Below are 9,096 nucleotides of genomic sequence, written 5' to 3'. Positions count from 1 at the left end.
GCGCGCGCGCCCCCTCGCGCCGCCTCGCGGGAGCGCGGGATGGATCCGCTGAGCGCCGACGTGACTCCGGCGTTCGACCGGACCGCGGTACCGAGTGCCACGTCCGGTCTGTCCTTCAGCACCTCCAGGGACAGTGACCTCCCCGGGCAGCCCGTTCCAATGCCCAGTCACTCCTTCTGCGAATAAATTCTTCCTAATGTCCAACCTAAACTTCCCCGGCGCACCCTGACGCTGTGTGCTCTCGTCCTGTCACTGGTCGCCTGGGAGAAGAGCCCGACCCCCCCACCTGGCTACAACCTCCTTCCAGGAGAGAAACTTCCCCCGGCCGCTGTCCCCGGCCATCCCCAGGCGGAGGGACAGGTGGGCAGCCACGGGCCGGCCCGTGAGGGCGGTGCCGCCGTCGCCCACAGCAGCACCCCGGTCCCGGCTGGCCCCGGGCGCCTGCGACGGAAAGTCCTGGGCTTGGCTCTGGAATTGCGCGGGGCTGAGAGGAAAAACGCGTTAACTGCCTTGTTTAAGCAGAGGAAACTGATAGGTGAGCTTTGTTAAAACCCGGCTTGTTCGCCGACTTGGACGAGCTGTGCGTTTTTTGAGGTACCGAGCACATCGTGTTCCCGTATCTGGAGGAAAACCGCCGTCAGAAGCGATGTGGGTGTCTGGAATAAACCATGATTTGTGCTGTCTGGGCCCTTCACTGCTGCTTTGGAGTAGTAATTGCAGTTCTTGCACAGCTGTGTATTTTTGGCTGCTGTTTACGCCGTTGAAACTATCTCTGGTATGCTTGTAATTGATTTTTGAACAGTTCCACTTCAAAATAACAGGGACAGGTGCGTTCCGGGGGGTTAGTTGTGATTGTCCTGCTCTAAGCCAAGTTATGTCCCTTTTTTCACTGCTGACTGAATTCTGGTTGGGAGGTTAAGTGAGGATCCTGCAGGGAGAGTAGCGCAAGCATTGGAATATTGTGATTATAGGGAACTAGGGATGGGTGTGAGAGAGCACAATGCACCCAGAAACTTGGCTGCTAATCTCAGGTGTTTTTTCAGTTTAACAGTGCTCACTTTTTGGAGCTGAGAGCAGAATTTACAAGTTCTGCCTCATCACTGCTGCTGAGTGTAACAGCTGCGTTGTTCTCTCATTCTGGTGAGTATTTTAGAACCCAAAGGCAAATGCACCCTAGTGCTCTCTCTGTGTGGGACAGTCCAAGTTTAGAGCCACAGACACCGAGTAAAACCTGAGTTCAGTCATGGAGGAAAAAGCAAGGTCTCTAGGAAAAGATAGTGCCTTTAATCTATATTATTATGTGAATGGGAAAGGGCTTCTTATCTCTTTAGTCCAGGTCTACACTAAATGTAGTCTTGTTAAAACACAGCAACTTGGTGTGTTGAACTTTATTTTGGATGAAGGAGAAAGATAAATACCTTGTGCATTTTAATGCATATGTTTTTGTTATACTGGTGTGATGCACATATAGTTTTATCATTTTAAGAGGTCTGCCATAAGTTTAGAAGCTGATAAACCATCTAGACCTCAAGAATACCCCCAGACCAGGAGGGTAAATATCAGGTCTGCTATAGTGACACAATCCAATTCACTGTAATGTTTCATATTTAGAATAGCATTTCTAATAACTTTTGGGCAGCATTACTTAGAACAATTACACAGTGCATCTACAGTTGAAAAAGCCCTATGTATAATAACTACCAAGTGGTCTTTTGGTACTAAAATCACATTAATTGTAGCTGCACTACTGGGTTTTAATGCTTGAGCATGGGAAGGAAAATATGAATTAATTGTGTTACTGGAAGCAGAGAAATCTGGTGCTGAAGGTAGTGCCTGTGTTGTGGGGGAACAGTGCTCTGCACTGGTAACTGGTACTGGCAGCATATGGTTTATTTTATCTATCTATGCTCCTACCTTATGATATACATTCCTGTTCTACTCCTTTCTCTCTTTTTTTTTTTTTATTTCTCATTTGTTTGAATGTCTTTCTACTATCATGTGAATAAAGAAATTTGATCTTGAAGATCTTCTGTCACATTTAATGAAGGTAAGTTTATGTGCAGAGCTTATTCTCAGGTCTCGCATCATGAAATAACTGATAGTACTTTCCCAGAATTTCATTCAAAAAGAGTTTAAAAGACTTTTGTATTCAAGGTTGAAATGACTGCCATAAATTTATTAGAAGTCCTCTGTGTGTATTTCAAAAAAAAAAGAAGTCTTGTTCTTGTTTTTATGACATATTCAGCCTTTTAGTTCAGTGTCATAACCTGTATTTTAAAGCGAGGAAACTGTGGTTTGGTGCAAAGATGTAGAAAAAACCCAAAACTTACCTGTAGCAGTTTTTGGAGGTTGAAGTAGTAGAAAATGCTGAAAGTATCTGGTTTGGGGTATTTGTGTCAGGGACCTGAGTTGTGTCTGAGGCCTTGCCATAGCTGCTCCGTGGTTGTGCTCGTCGATGTGGCAGGGGAAAATATTGTGTAGTTTCACTGTTGGGAACGAACCTTGGAAGGAAGAGCAATAGATTAGGACAGGAACTGAACCCTGGAAAGAGAAACAAATGATTACATTAACTGGTGGGAACTTGACTTTTGGAAGAGAAACAACAGAGCCGTTGTTGGCACAGAGTTGGTATCACAAGCCATTGCAGTCTCGGTTCACACGCTGGCCACGCGTGAGCCCATGTTGGAATTGGAAAATGCCACTACTGTGAGGGGGTATAAGAGGTGGTTCTGGGTTGGATGGGTGAGCAGGACGAGATGCACACTGCTTTTGTCTGGGGGCCACCCTGAAACGTGCATTGCCTGCCTGCTCGTCCTGCTGAGTACCATCTCCACCTCCTTCTGCTCAGTGGCTTTTCAGGAATCCAGGGCTCAGTGTGTACTAATTGCTATCACCAGTAGTGCAATCAAATTACTTTGCTTATACTCTTCATGTCTCGGTGTTTGTGATTTTGGGAGTTCTCACAAACCTAGAACAGTATTCAAGTCAATAAGGAGCAAAACTAATCTAACTTGTTGTTTGTTTGAAGTGGTGGCTTTGTATGATTTTCTGATTTCTTAGTTTAAATTTACACTTTCAGTATATACAATTGATAGGTCTGTCTGTTCAAAGAAATTTGCTTTTGTATTTCACAAAGTAGTGTTTTGTAATGTTTTGATTCAGTGCATTCCAGTGATGGTTACTTAGGAGGAACTAATCAATAGGAATACAATCACTTCTGAAAGAATTACTACAAGTAAGTTTCACAACCTTTTTTATGCCTTGCAAATAATCAAGCAAATATTTCATGTATTGGCCAACGATTTCTTTGCATTTTGAATTCACTGTGTGACTGTGTAAATAATTCTAGGTAAACTAGGTGGAGAAAATGCAGTTGTAGTTCTGCAACATTTAATATTGTAGATTAAAATATAATTACTTTTGAATATCTTATCAGTTTAGAAGGAAATCCTTCCAGGGAAAGAGGCAAGTTCTTTCTTAACAAGTGTTTCTAAACAAAGGTTACTAGAGAGGTTTATGTACTGTTTAGCCTGTTAATTTTTTAAGCTGTTCAGACATTTGTGAAATTCCATGTAAATCACTCAGTGTAAGAGTGGTCAAGAGAAAAATACACAGTGCTGACTTCAAGGGAGCAGAATGACAGTCCCTGAGGCAGGGTGTGATACACTGCTGTACCACTGCAATTCATAAAGTCAGTAGCACAGTATAGGACAAATATCTGATTTGAAATGCTAATTACATTTTACATTTGGCTTTGTTTGCAGCTGATTTCTTACTTCCTTGTACCTTATTTGTTGTCAACCTTGTTCCTTAATAGAATATCCAGGTATGTATCATTGTCTGAAGAGTGCTCAGAGAGAGCTGTGGTAACTCCCTTGCTGTCCCCTGCACAAGGCTTTGATCCAAGGGGGATCCCAGCTGGGTAACATTTCAGCATGAGGGCAACGTATCCGGTACATTTCAAAATCTGTTGTGTTTGCAAACTCCACTGTTGGTCTTGAATGGCTTTTTGTCATCGTAAATCAAAATAATAGAAAAAATTGCTGATAGTGACAGGTCTTCCATTTTGTGTCTTTCTCAACTAGCTTGTGGACTGCAAAGAGGTTCCTGAAATTCATGCCTTGAGGTCTTCTGTAAGGAAATTTGCAATAAGAAAGGCTGCTTGTTTTAATAACTCCATCATTTAGGAGGTGATGTGACCAACTCGAAGAGTTGATGACTGATTTGCCTGTGTAAACTTGCTTAAAGCAGAGGCAGTGAATTCATGTTGATTTCAGTTTGAGGAATATATTTATTTTAAGGGAAATTACATTGTTTTTCTTTCTGTGGTACACAAAAATTAGCATCCGATTTAGTGAAAGAAAAATTAACATGACAGAGATGACAACTGAGTGTGTGGCAGGGACATGTGCTATTGTGGGAAGCTCCTGCAGTGGGGCACATCAGTAGTTTTCAGGTTGGGAAAGCAGCTCTGCTGAGAGGGGAGGGCTGGTTTATGGTGAGATCACATTCCTGTTATAATAACGAGTCACAGCTCCCAGCAGCACTAGAGGATGCTGGAGGAATGACTGCAACATTAACAACTCTGTGTTGGAAATCCAGAATCCCAGGAAAGTCGAGTTGTGGTGCCCCTTAGAGGTCTCAGCTCCAACCCAGCCTTGCCATAAACAGCACACTCGTGTTCTCCTGCCGGATCCACTGCAGCCAAAGGGAAGGCAGTCACCTGGAAGGGACTCCATTGTGTGACACACTCTGTTTCCTTAGGACTGGGCAACAGGTGATGGCATCTTGTGAAAACATCAATGGGTCACCAAAAGGAAAAAATACAACGAGAATGAAACTGTAAATGCTCATCTCAGTAAGTGTTACCACCTGTAGCAGTGATCCTGACTGGAAGGCCATTAGACATCAAGGAGTTAGTGATCCAGAGTGCACTTAACTTGAGCTGGGGTGCAGCTCGACCTTTGGGCTTGTGTTGTGGTGCACAAACCACCTGGCCACAGGATGAACTCGGCCAGCTCATTGCAACAGAGCAGCCTGCAGGCAGCTCCCACCTAATTCCAGGAGTTAAGCTACCTGCCTGGCATTAGGGAATGCAGCAGGGGGTTCTTTCCTGAACATGTTTTGTTTGATAGTGAGAATGACCAACAGAGTGCCAGAGTGTTTGTCTCTCCTGGGGTAGAATCTTCATGACCAGAAGGGGAGAATCTCTTCCGTGGAGGGGGTTTGCCCGGCATGGATCAAAGGCCAGTTTGCTGCTACACCCCCAGGGGTTCCTACCATCTGAAGGGATCTGAAATTATCTATACTATGCTCTCTTTAGAGTGTTAGACCTTCAAAATAGCATTTTAAATGATAAATTCTTTCTTACTGACATCATAATGGATCAACACATTCTGGTGCAAGACATCATAATAAAAGTACTTTAGCCAATATTTTTGTTTTAAAATGTAAATATTTTAATCATTTTTTCAAAGAAGTTTTGGGTTGAGGCTTTTCTGAATTGGAGGATTAAGCATATGGTGGGAATGAGGAGAGATAGACCTTATAAATGGAAATTTGAATCTTGATAGGGATTCTGAAGTTGGCCTTTAAAATAATTTAATCTCTTTGTATGCTTTGTTCTGTGATAAATTGTGAAACACTAAGTAGTATACTTTCAGTTTCATTTTAAATAGCTAATTTTGAATGTACTCTTTTCTTTTGAAGGTTACAAGAATATTTAATATTACAGAGTTCTTGGTTTTTAAAGAGTGGCTGTTAGCAAGCAAGGATACAGTCTGAGAGGAGTGGGAATAAAATGAGCCTCGATCTTATTTACCTCAAGCAGCTGCTGAATCTCCAGTGTGTCCTGTTCCATAAGGTATGTGAAGATATTTTTTTTTCTTGCCACTAGCAAAGGGAGACAAGCTCTGTTCAGCTGGAGAAGGTATGTACTGCAATAGTAACAAAAAGATTCTGGAATAAAAGGAGAGACTCTGAGTCTTTTAGAAACTTGATGCCTGTACTGTAACAGATGTTCACAGCCTTTCCTCTGATATAAATGAGCTGTAACGATGCATTACTGTGTGTAAACAGTGTTCTCCAGCTCTTAGTGTTTCCAACCACAAAGCAGGAGATTGTAAGCTTTACTGTTCTTTTTTCATCTGACTTGTGTTAATTCCCTACTATTGATAATCATCCCGATTTTAAAAATCCCATCCTATTCCTCTTGAAACCAGCAAGAACAGAGCCCAGCACTGGATTACATTCCCAGTGCCTGGGTAGAAGCAGGCCAAAGAGACTGGGGTCTTGGTGCAGCTTTTAGTGTCTTTGTAAAAAATCTCATTGCAAAAACTTGAAACTCATGGAGACAATGGTACTTTTTTGCATTAGTTCATTAGGATTAGCCTGCACTACTTCTTGAGAAGCAATTCAGTGAGCAAACATAGACTCTTCCTTTTATTCAGTGTCATTAATTAATTTAAAAATATTCCTTATGAGAGGTGTTTATCTTAATGGGAGAGGACTCAGAGAGCCTCAAGGGTTGATAGATAGGTCAGAGGGAGTGATACTTCAGAACTGGTGGGTGCCTTGGCCCAAGTAACATAATAGAATAGGTCAATTCGTCATCCACTTTCCCTTTTCTGATATTGCAGCTAGCAGGATTTATTTGTTTTTTCTTCTCACACACCTATATCTCATGAGAAATGTACCCTCTGCTTTCTTCCTGCGTTTTGCACTGATGCCGTGCCATTTATGTCATTCGGCTGACACGCTTGGGCTGATGCTGAAGGGTACATGTAGGAGTCGGGTTTCCGGAACGGTGCCGAACAGCACCCTGGGAGATGTAGTTCCACGCACATGGGCAGTGAGATGCCCTTGGTGATTGGTCAAGGGAGTCACGTGTTACTTTGAACCCACATATATAAGGTGTTGTTTCAGTTGAATAGAAGGATTTGGCTCTGAACTCCCGACAAGGAAGCCAGGTCCATGTAATTTATTCATGTATTACATTACTACACCACAGGTATGTACCCTTTACTATTTACAGATCTCCTCTGACATAAACAATGCCAACAAAACTCTAGTTTATAAGTCTATTCAAGTTGAGGTAAAACTCATTTCCCAAATTATTTCCAAGCACTGAGTCCAGATGCCTATTGGTAAAGTTTGGACTTTTCTCTTGCAGCAGCTGCAGAGTGGAATTTTTTGAACAGTTGTGTTGAGTTTCATAGCAAGGAAAACTGTTTTGTTGACAAGTGGTTGTTACCATGATCTCTACTGAAAGTAAGATGTCGGAAGGAAGAGTGAGTCCAAATGTACTGTTTATTTCAGAGTTGTGGGGTATCTTTTTAGGCACAATGTTTTTAGCATTCTGAGTAAATGCTGCTGCTTTAAACAGGCTAAAACTAATATAAACAAACTGAACTGAAGGCTTGTAGCTGTTAGAAATAAGTCAGTCATGATGAAATATCTTTGTATTTTAAAGCCTAACAAACTGACAAGTGTAAATTAACAGGAGAATATCTCCTAGCTTACATGCAAGTAAAAGGTTGTGTGGAGTGTTGTTTAGTCATGACACCCTCCAAATTCTCTCCTGCCTAACCCAGACATGGCTGTTCAGTTGTAGGGCTGCCCGTTTCACATTCTTAATCCATAGGCACTAATTCTAACTGAAGGATCTTACAAGGAGTGGTATGTACATCCAGTATATCTTTTACATACCCTTTCCCCAAAGTTTACTAGAACTTGGTAGCTGATGGAGCAAAGATTGTCTTTGGGTTTAGGTTTGTGTTGCCTTTAGCAGTTGTTGCTATCGTTCATGTTGCTAATGTTTTGTAGCTTTTATTAGGACATTTTTTCTGGAGGCTGCATGTTCCATTGGCACAGTGTATTCCTGATCCACACAGTGGACTTGGAGGGCACTGACAGAGTAAGAGTTCATAGGGATAAACAGCTGATTGCATGGCTTAGAAGGAAGGTGGTGTTCCAATGGACTAATAAGGGTAGCACCATTGCAAGCAAGTTGCAATGTCTTTGCTGTCTTAAAATAATGCCAGATCTCAGTGAAAGATCCCAGCACGAGTAGCTGCATGAACTTCTGGGCTTAATTCATGATATCCTTAAAATGTATTCTTGCAGAAAGCACCTGATGTTGCTACAAACCATGCATGAGGTCCGCCTAGACCAGAACACTGTAATACACCCCTACTTTTAGAAGTCACTAAAGTGGTGGAGTTTACCAGGTGTTTGATACAGTTTATTAGTTAAATGGAGGTGAGGGAAAACATGGTGTGGGATGGAAGCATTAATTTGAGTTACCTTGGTGTTCATGAACACTAAGTCGGTCTCCTGTTCCAAATTAGACTTAAATCTAGTTTTTCTCTCTGTTGGACTAAAATGTCTTGTTTTTATGAGTAAACACCTTGGGTTGTACTATTTTAGAACATCTGGGTAAGTTTATGCCAACTGAAATTCTTTGGACGTTGTGGTGAAAGTAATCTTAATCTGATTTACCTGGTTTTCCATACTTGTTATTCCTGTGAGAGAGGATCTTCCTGAGATATCTGTTCCTCTAAATTCTTTCCCCAGAAAAAATATTTAGTTGGAATTATTTGCTTATTGTTCTTGGTTCCATTTCATTTTCATTTCAATGCTGTCTCTTACAGGTTTATGCAACTTTGTGGAAGAAACTGAAGCATAAACCAAAATAAAATGGAATAAATATGAAAGTTCTGTGACAAACTCCTCTGTTCGATATGGACTGAAGTCAACAAAAATATTTTTCTCTGCAATATACTATCTACACTTCAATTGTAAGCTGGGCTATTTACTGCCTTGGAAGTCCAAAGGAAATAAATATATTTTATGTTTACTTTGTCACACTTTAGATTACATAGACATTCAGTACAGAGCCTCCTTTGAACCAGGATGTCCTTTGGTCAAAAACACAGTTACCTGAAACTAAATTGGAATAGTTTTGAAACAAAATCATGAAAGCTTTCATTTTCTTTCTTATTTGTGGATTCATATATAATAATAATTTTACTTCATAACTTCAGACTGAAAAATAGCTTTTAGTATCTATGAAGCTTTTCCTTCAAATATATTTAA

At 41.3% G+C, this 9,096-nt stretch overlaps 1 long non-coding RNA gene across 6 annotated transcripts; it reads left to right on the top strand.

The window, feature by feature from the left end:
- Positions 1-67: 67 nt before the first annotated feature.
- LOC116789555 lies at positions 68-8,857 on the top strand. 6 transcript variants are annotated; one of them, XR_004358081.1, is made up of 6 exons: positions 68-535; positions 3,163-3,826; positions 4,545-4,858; positions 5,710-5,863; positions 7,172-7,301; positions 8,652-8,857. It is a non-coding gene; the product is annotated as an uncharacterized LOC116789555 (long non-coding RNA). The 6 variants fall into 6 exon arrangements; XR_004358078.1 differs by lacking the exon at positions 8,652-8,857 and having other exon boundaries at positions 3,163-3,235; positions 3,765-3,826; positions 7,172-8,635; XR_004358079.1 differs by lacking the exon at positions 8,652-8,857 and having other exon boundaries at positions 3,163-3,235; positions 7,172-8,635.
- The last annotated feature ends 239 nt before the right edge of the window (positions 8,858-9,096 follow it).

Source organism: Chiroxiphia lanceolata, chromosome 7, assembly GCF_009829145.1.
Source record: "Chiroxiphia lanceolata isolate bChiLan1 chromosome 7, bChiLan1.pri, whole genome shotgun sequence".
Taxonomy (NCBI): Eukaryota; Metazoa; Chordata; class Aves; order Passeriformes; family Pipridae; genus Chiroxiphia; species Chiroxiphia lanceolata.
This window is presented reverse-complemented; position numbering and strand designations above follow the sequence as displayed.